We start from the raw sequence: 7,926 nt of genomic DNA, 5'->3' as shown, positions 1-7,926 counted from the left end.
GCTCGTGGAGGAAGAGCAAGAAATCAATCAGCTGCAGATCAACGAGCGGAATATTTGAGAGTATTGAGGAATGTGAGGTTATCTGATAGGAATGGTCAGCCGGTTGGGTCACTACGCAGTCGCCATCTTGTAAGATACACAATTTAGTTTGGTAGATCACAAAATCCATGTTCATCGATTCGCAATGTAAATAAAAAATGGAAGCATGACTCAACGCAAACGAATTGTTTCCTTCATTTTTGTTCCGTCCCCGGATCCCGTTTTCGCACTAATTTCGATCGACTCGAATGCATCGAAGGGCGGCATTTCACCAGCTCCGCGAAGTCCATGGAGCTTGACGGTGCTGTCCTCCATGATTCAAATGAGGTCTTGCCCGCTCATCGCAACGTGTCAAAACATTTTTTGTCGGTTCCGAAACTTTTCGACAGCGGAGCGAGATACGTCTTTGAATGCAAGTATCACGTCCGAGCTTTCGCTCGACTGTCGTATGCGTCGCTCGTTTCTTGCAACTCTTCCTAATTAGTTTGCCGAGGAAATATACGTCTGCTGAGCAAGATGCAAAAACAAGGAGCCCACACGAGAATAAAGAGCGAGCCGCAAAAAAAGCTCAATGAAAAAACACATCTTCGTCCGGGAGCAACTTTCTCAATTATTAGTTCCCGTCGAATCGATTCGATCGGTCCTCTTTCAAGAAGGTAGAAAAACATGGTCCGCAAAAACGCTCTGGACCTCCGGATCTTGGGTATTCGAGGCGGAGCGGTGTCCCGATTCCTCCGGTCGGGCCGAGGGTAGAGACGGTTGCTTGCGCCTCTGTCCTCGCTCTCTCGATGAATCCGTAGATTGCTCGTCGGACCGGTCCCCGCCGACTATACGGAGTTAATCAAACTCTGGTTCCGTCAGCGAAGGTCGTCTGATTTCGGTATGGACCATTCCGAGCAGAGCTCTCGAAGTTTTGGAATGGAAATCGATCCAAACCAGGGAACTGGACACGGTCCTGATTTATTTTCGTTCGACAGGAGCGTAAGACCATTCGATATTTGAGTTACTTTAGGGATTCCATTTATTCTTATTGACAAGGGGTGCGAGGCCGAACCTCGCAGAGATTTCCGCGTTACAAAGTGCGCTACCTCAGAGCTTGAAAGTGAACTCGGGACCGATCGAAAGGCATATTCGAAGCATGAATATGTTATTTGCGATCAAGGTCAGCGTTCCTCGCCGCCTGGAATGAGCCGGTGGAAGATCGCAGAATCGGCATTCTCGCTACCGAGCCGGAGCAGGAACAGAGGAAAGCTCGGGAAGCGAAGCGGAGAACTCCGAATGTCGAACTCTGAGCTATCGAGGATGATCCAGAGCGCGCGAAAGTCCCCAGGGATCAATTTCCCGAGCTGCACATCCGTGCTTGCAATTAGGATCCCCTGACAGCGGCAAACGTTTACCGGGCGGCGGTGACGGGAGGTTCCTCAATGTTTCTTCTCTTTCATTTCCAAACGACCCGTGAAGCACGAACCAGCTCGAGAACAACGTAGAAACGAAGGCTGCTGCGTTCGTCTGTGTCCTCGTTACACTTGAAGGTGGTGGTCTACCTCTCCCTTTTCGCACGATTGAACGGGGCTTTCGAAAACGAAACTGATTTTTAACTCTCACTGCCTTAGCTCGGACGGCGGCTCTCGCCGATGATGGCTCCGCTGTTAGTCGGAGCTGACGAGGCGGATCCGGGGGCGGTGGACCGTCTGACCGACCGGCGGACCAGACGTCGGCGTCGTCCCCTCAAACTACATAGCGCTCGCTCTCGTTCGATAACTCTTGCGCAAACTCTGTTCATCAAGTTTCGGCCGTCGAGCGCCTTCTGCTGACTGGCTTCATTTTCAGTTCTTGATCGTTCGGAAGATTTGCCAGAAGTTTGAACGAACATTTTCAACCGGAACGAATTCAAACTCGATTAAGCGATCATGGTGAAGCATTTGGCGTCGGGTCCTCCGGAACGCAGGCGCCGCCACAAATGGCTCTCGCCTTCGCCTCATTTGATCAGAGAGCTTGCAGTGTCTCTTCGTGTCGCGATCCGGAAAAAACGGCTCCCTCCCTCAAGACGATGGATGTCCCTCGATTCCGCGTGAGAGCGGGCGGGGGATCCAGACTTCAGATATGGGCCACCCCGCGTCTCTTGGATCGCAGATTAATTTACGTTGGTACCCGGGGTTTGATCGCGGACGGCGGAAAATGAGCTAAGTCGGGAAAAAGGTTTCCGATCGATCTCGCAGCGGGAGTGCGCTTGCCCTCATCGAAGTCCTGCCTGAACAGCGTGAAGATCTGAGGGGCTGAGGGGCTCGTGGCATTCGTAGCTATTAGATATTTCTTGCACGACCGATGCACGAATCGTTTAGCTTCATGCGTGAGTGCGTTTCCAGGTTTGTCGATTCGCTCTCGATTTGGCCAAGCGTGTTATCTACTGATCTCATGAATAGACATATGTAGGAAGACTTGATTGATCCTCGATGAGATCCACTGTGAGCATACATGAAATCAACTAATGGCTGCGGATCGCCCACCACATTGTCCGGCGGAAGCGAGAGCGCCCAGGCGACAGTCACGGGCAAGAATATTCGCTTTTCCGATGTTCCGATATCACCCGAACAGGTTCTTCGAAGGATCCGAGATTCGCAGGAAGAAGGCCGAGGCTCTCAGAAACGACTGAGAGAGCCCTCCAAGGTCTGTTCTCCGCCAGGCGGAATATTGCCAGCAATGACGTCCTTCGTGCAGACAGCAAATTCCAACTAACTAAGAGCATTTTCTTTGAGTTGTCCGACCCGATTCGGCCCCAGCAATTAGCTCCAGCTGGTCGAAGGGCTACGGGACGCAGATTCCCTTTCCAGAGCTCATCCGAGTTTCTAAATTTAGAGTCGCTTGAAGTTTTCCTTTTCGCTTCCCCTACTAAGAGAACGAAACAAATGATTTGGAATTTCCCTCGACGGACGCGGCCCGTCGCATTTAGAGTGGCCCGGATCAACGAAGCTCGATTCTTGGAATCGCTTCTTCTCCCTCTTCCTCTTTCGATGTCTCTCCAGGTTGCCTCTCCTCTGGAACAACGAGCCTGGAATGTTTTCCCGTCGTGCAGTCTTGGACAAACGGGCGCGAGCATCCTCTTAATGGGAAGCTCTCAACGAACGAGAGATGAGGAGAAACTCACTCTTGAGACACTTTAAGTCAGTGCATCGCTGAACGAGCTGCCTTTCGACATCGACAGAGTCGCTCTTTGTTCTTCTGTACAGTGCCGTTCTGTCACCATTAATAAGTCGTCGTTCTTGTTTGTCGTCTCTAATTTTTTTTACCAGTTTTTCCTCGAGATGTTTTAACATGGTTATGAATGCTCACGTTTTATATTTAGCTATCTTGATACAACGTTTATAGAGCGGGGGAAAGCATCCCGCATGGGCAAAGCGGTATTCGGGACGAAAGCGCAGAGAAACCTGTCTTGGTCAGAGTGATGAAGTCTCGCCAAAAATGAGAGCATCATGGCATTGATCTGTCAGACCCTCTAATCTTAGCGAGAAAAAAACGCACGGGGCGAGAATCTTATACTGAAGAGAGAGAGATGACGGATAATATTCATTAATGACGCGTTTGGGGAAAACTCCGAGAGCCGGTGGAAAAGCTCCGCAACTTCCATACAGACTTCTTTTTGAACCGACAGTCTGCTGGCTTCGAGATCCACCAGAATAAACAAAGGTCCCAACCAAACAATCCCTGTCATCGAGTCCATATGTGAAATGTGCAGCACGAATATAATCATGGAAAACCTGCAGTAGTTTATAAAACGACGAGTTATTAGAATGATGATGCGCGCACGCTCCTCGGCGATAGAAACTTCGGACGCTCCTTTTGCCATGTGGTACTTATGTTGATGGATTCGATAATGACAAAGAAGCGCTCTCCGGTGGATCGCTCGTACAACTTCCTCACTTTAAGGAGAAACTTTCCTCCTTTTGTCTCGAAGCTCAGACGCCCTCGGTCATGGAGAGCTGTCGAAGGCTCGATTATCATGGCAGTCACTGTGACGTTAAGACGCCGTCCAGTCGATCTGGTTTCGATGCAGAACACTTCAGCTAATCGCCTCGAAGCTCAGCTCGCCGAGATGGACACGGGGAAATCGTCGAACTTGAGAGATGTTCGGGGCATTCGGCCCGATCACACTCGGAGCTCAGGCCGACGATCACATTGATTACACCCACATTTTCTCAAAACCGCAATGCTCAAAATTCATACATGTGGGTTATGGAACATATGGGTTACACATATGGGCGCAAATGGTTTTCCATGGAGCGAAGCTCATATGACCGCCCGCCTGTTGGGAATCCGAGTCTGAGTAAGTGAGTCCCGGTTCCACTCGGGAAATATCCATGAAGTTATCACAGTGGTCTCTGCGTCACCGGAAGAAGAGTCGGATCGGCTGAGATCCCCTGACGTAGAATGCCGACCGAGCAATAAGGGCACACGCCCTGAACTTTGGAAGTAGCGCGGAGCGGCGCTCTAAATATATCTTTCAATATCTTGTTTCGCTTCCCGCCGTTTGTAGTCTCGTTCCATGCCGATCGAACGCGACCGATACGGCTGTAAGAAAATCTGATTGTCGGCGCGGCAACAGCGGCTTCCGATCGAGGGCTGAGAACGGCTCTCGCGGTACGCCGATTCTTGCCTTGTCGAGTTGCACTCTTGACTTGTGCTCATAACAGCCCCTCAACAAGTCCGGAAACGACGATCACGCGACGCGGGGATCGGCACGCGCTCGATCTCGCGGTTGACGGTCGCTGAATCTCGCGATATCTCCGATTTGACTTCATCGTCGGTGCGAGAAGAATGACTCCGGCTGTGTATCTCGAACCTTGTTCATCAGACCCAACGACCGACTTGATGGCCGATAAGAGGGATATTGCCGGCTTCGACGAGATTGGGGACCTTCGACACGGTCGAAACGAGCGGGGAGCCTCCGCTCCTCACCGGGTGCGGCCTCTCCCTGGACCCATTTTTTTTCCGAATTTCCCTAGATTTTTGTGCGACGTCCTTTCGTGCTTGATTCGTTTCCCCCATTTTCCCCGTTGATGTTCTCCCATTCGGAAACTTGATTTTCGCCCGGAGTTTCGATACGCGAAATTCTCAGACCCATCCTCTCTCCTCAAGCCGGATACCGATCAGTCCAAATCCGGATTCCGAATCGTGAGTTTCGAACAGAGAAATGCTCTTGTTTCGTTCACGGTGAATATTCTAGTGAGTCGTACGTACTCGAAATCTGTACCTGCGTGATCGCAGGCGTCCTTTCGGATGGATGGAGTTTTTCGCCTCTATTACGAGCCGGCTCGAGGAGCTTTCGACCAACGCTCGACTGGCCGTGGCCTGTATAAGCACTTTTTCAAAATCGTATTCGTGGCCTACATCCACAGGTGCCGTCAAGTTCGAGCACTTGAGGCCTCGCGTCCGCACGAGTCGAGGCGCAACGGACCCCGACGTACGTCCGGCTGGTCCTCACTCCACAACACGTGCTTCATGAATTTGCGTGAGCCCTCAGGTGTCATATGCTTTACGGTTCGTACGCTGTGGACATCATCAGCTGGATCCACGAAACTTTTTCCGTGGTGAGGGTACGAAGGGTGCAGTCTAAAAAGTACGCTGATCCGTTTAGGCAGGTATCAGCTTATCCGCATGCATATGATCCCGGCCGGGAATCGATCCTCGTACGGGAGATTACAATTCGATTTGGGTGTTGCAAGAAATTTCGCCTCCGAGGAAAAGTGTTCCCACATGTGAAATTGAAACCTGGGGCACTACTTTCGGTCAAATTTCCCCGGTCGTCTGATTCCCACAAGACTTCACAATCGCATTATTTTTTAAGAACGGCCGACGTGAGCCAGATCGGCATTGCCGATTTCTCATGTCGAGAGCCGGTGTTCATGGAAGCCTCCAATGTACCCGAACGAGTGCCGGTTTCCTCGAAGGACGGTGGATGCATGGCATCTCCTACCCGATCTGGATTCACTTAATCTCATATCTCTCCTCGGGATAATCACAGAGATCAAGCAAGCCGAGAAGATATCCAGCAGCCCTTTCAGTCGGGGGCTTTCAGGGCTTCGAAATCGCCCAGACTTTTCGTGGGTAAAATTAAAGTGTATACGCTCAATGAGTTATGAATGCGAAGCCCCAGCCGCCACTTGAATCCAAACTGGCCTCCTTGCAGGGCAATGCTGGAGCTCTTTTTTCGACCGGGCGAATTCGTCAGACCAACGATGAGTCTCCGATTTCATTCGGAAGGAACTCAAATTCTAATCGTCCAGCTCAAGGAGACCATGAAATTCACAAGTTCGGAGCAATTGTAAAAATGCCCTAGTTGACCACCGGCGACGGCAAGTCAGGTCCCCGGGACGAGGTGGGGAGAACTATGGAACTTCGAGTACGGTCATCTAACGTCTAACGATACGACTATGGATCACACGTACAGTGCGCCCGCATGGGTGGACTGTCATGTCGACACTAGTTCACTCCACCCTATGAATAAGGTCTGGATATTCGAATTAAGGAATGCGAAAGCTGTCGGCCGACCCCCGTGGAATTATAGGACCTCCAATTCACAATCGCTTTGGAGGGATCCCGATTCCCCTCGTGCTAAAGGCTAGAAAGATCGGACCGATCAGAATTCTAACCTACGGCTTTTGGTGACACTCCATCCCCATTCTCACATAGCGGAAGCGAGTCGGATGAGAATTTCGAGACAAAGCCAGACCTGAACATCGTTCGCGAGAGCCACACCAATCGAAGTAATGAGATTCTGCTCGGGAAAAACTTCGCTCGCATGCCCTGAGCCGAGTGTCAAGTTCACCGGCGGAAGTGTCTGTTCTATTAACTCGCGAGCAATCACCTTAAGACGACAATACGGGGTTTGCGAGTAGCCGCATGGTCCTCGGCTGTATCCAGATCCATCTCAAATTGACAGCTCACTCAGTTGCTTCCTCTTCCGCCTCCCGCTGTCGGTGCCCGCTGCCGAGCATGAGCGACGAGCCCGAGCGCTCCCCATTGGCTCACTCTCGGAACAGCCGGGCATCAGGGCTCAGGAGTCAGGCGGTGGAATTTGATTTGATTTGCGTGAATTTCTCGGAAGAATTCAAGGTTTGTTTATTCCGTCTCGCTCAGAGCAAGCTCGAGGTCGCCGTCAGGTTGGATATTCGAGGGGGCACCGATATCGGTAGCTCTTCGAACGGAGGAGAGAATATAAAGAGACAACGGACGCCTGAACCAGTGTAACAAGATCAGGATAAGGATCCTAAGCTTGGGTTGATTGGCTCAAGATCCAGCTGCTAATTTCCTCTTCCCCCGTCCACGTGTGCATCCGACTTTCCAGGCTACCGCGCGGATGTGGAACTCGGAAGCTCTCTTGTGAGTGCAGACTCGCGCGGCGATGCGTCTCGGGTCTCGAACCGAGACACTGGTCAAGATCAGAATTTCCCGGAAGGCTAATTGCAGTTCGGAGTTTTCTTTCTTCCTGGAGTTCCTCTGAGCGAACTCCAGTACGGACAGCACGAAGATGCTCAGCATCGGCGAGATCGGAGACCGGCATGGGATGTGATCACGCAAGGAGATCTGGCATGACATGTTTGTTTTTGGTGTCGTCGAGTGTCGCTAGATCGCTCAAGATAGTTGCTCTTTCCCTAGCCAGCTAGCCAGCCAGGCAGCCAGCCAACCGGCGTGTCGGTCCGGTGGTCGGTCGTTGCCGAACTTTTAATGCACTGTCAATCACTGATATCTGAACAGACTGATATCCAGTTGATTGCATGCGAGAGCTCCCCGACCGTCAGGTTGCTGCTGCGTGAGCCGATCGTCCCGTTGTTGCTTGAGCTCAGTTGAACTAGCGAGGCGTTGGGACCTCACACGCAAAAACTTAATTGA

This window comes from Galendromus occidentalis, unplaced genomic scaffold (genome assembly GCF_000255335.2).
Source record: "Galendromus occidentalis unplaced genomic scaffold, Mocc_1.1 scf7180000077488, whole genome shotgun sequence".
NCBI classification, from domain to species: Eukaryota; Metazoa; Arthropoda; class Arachnida; order Mesostigmata; family Phytoseiidae; genus Galendromus; species Galendromus occidentalis.
The sequence above is the reverse complement of the archived record's forward strand: the minus strand, read 5'-3'. Positions refer to the sequence as shown.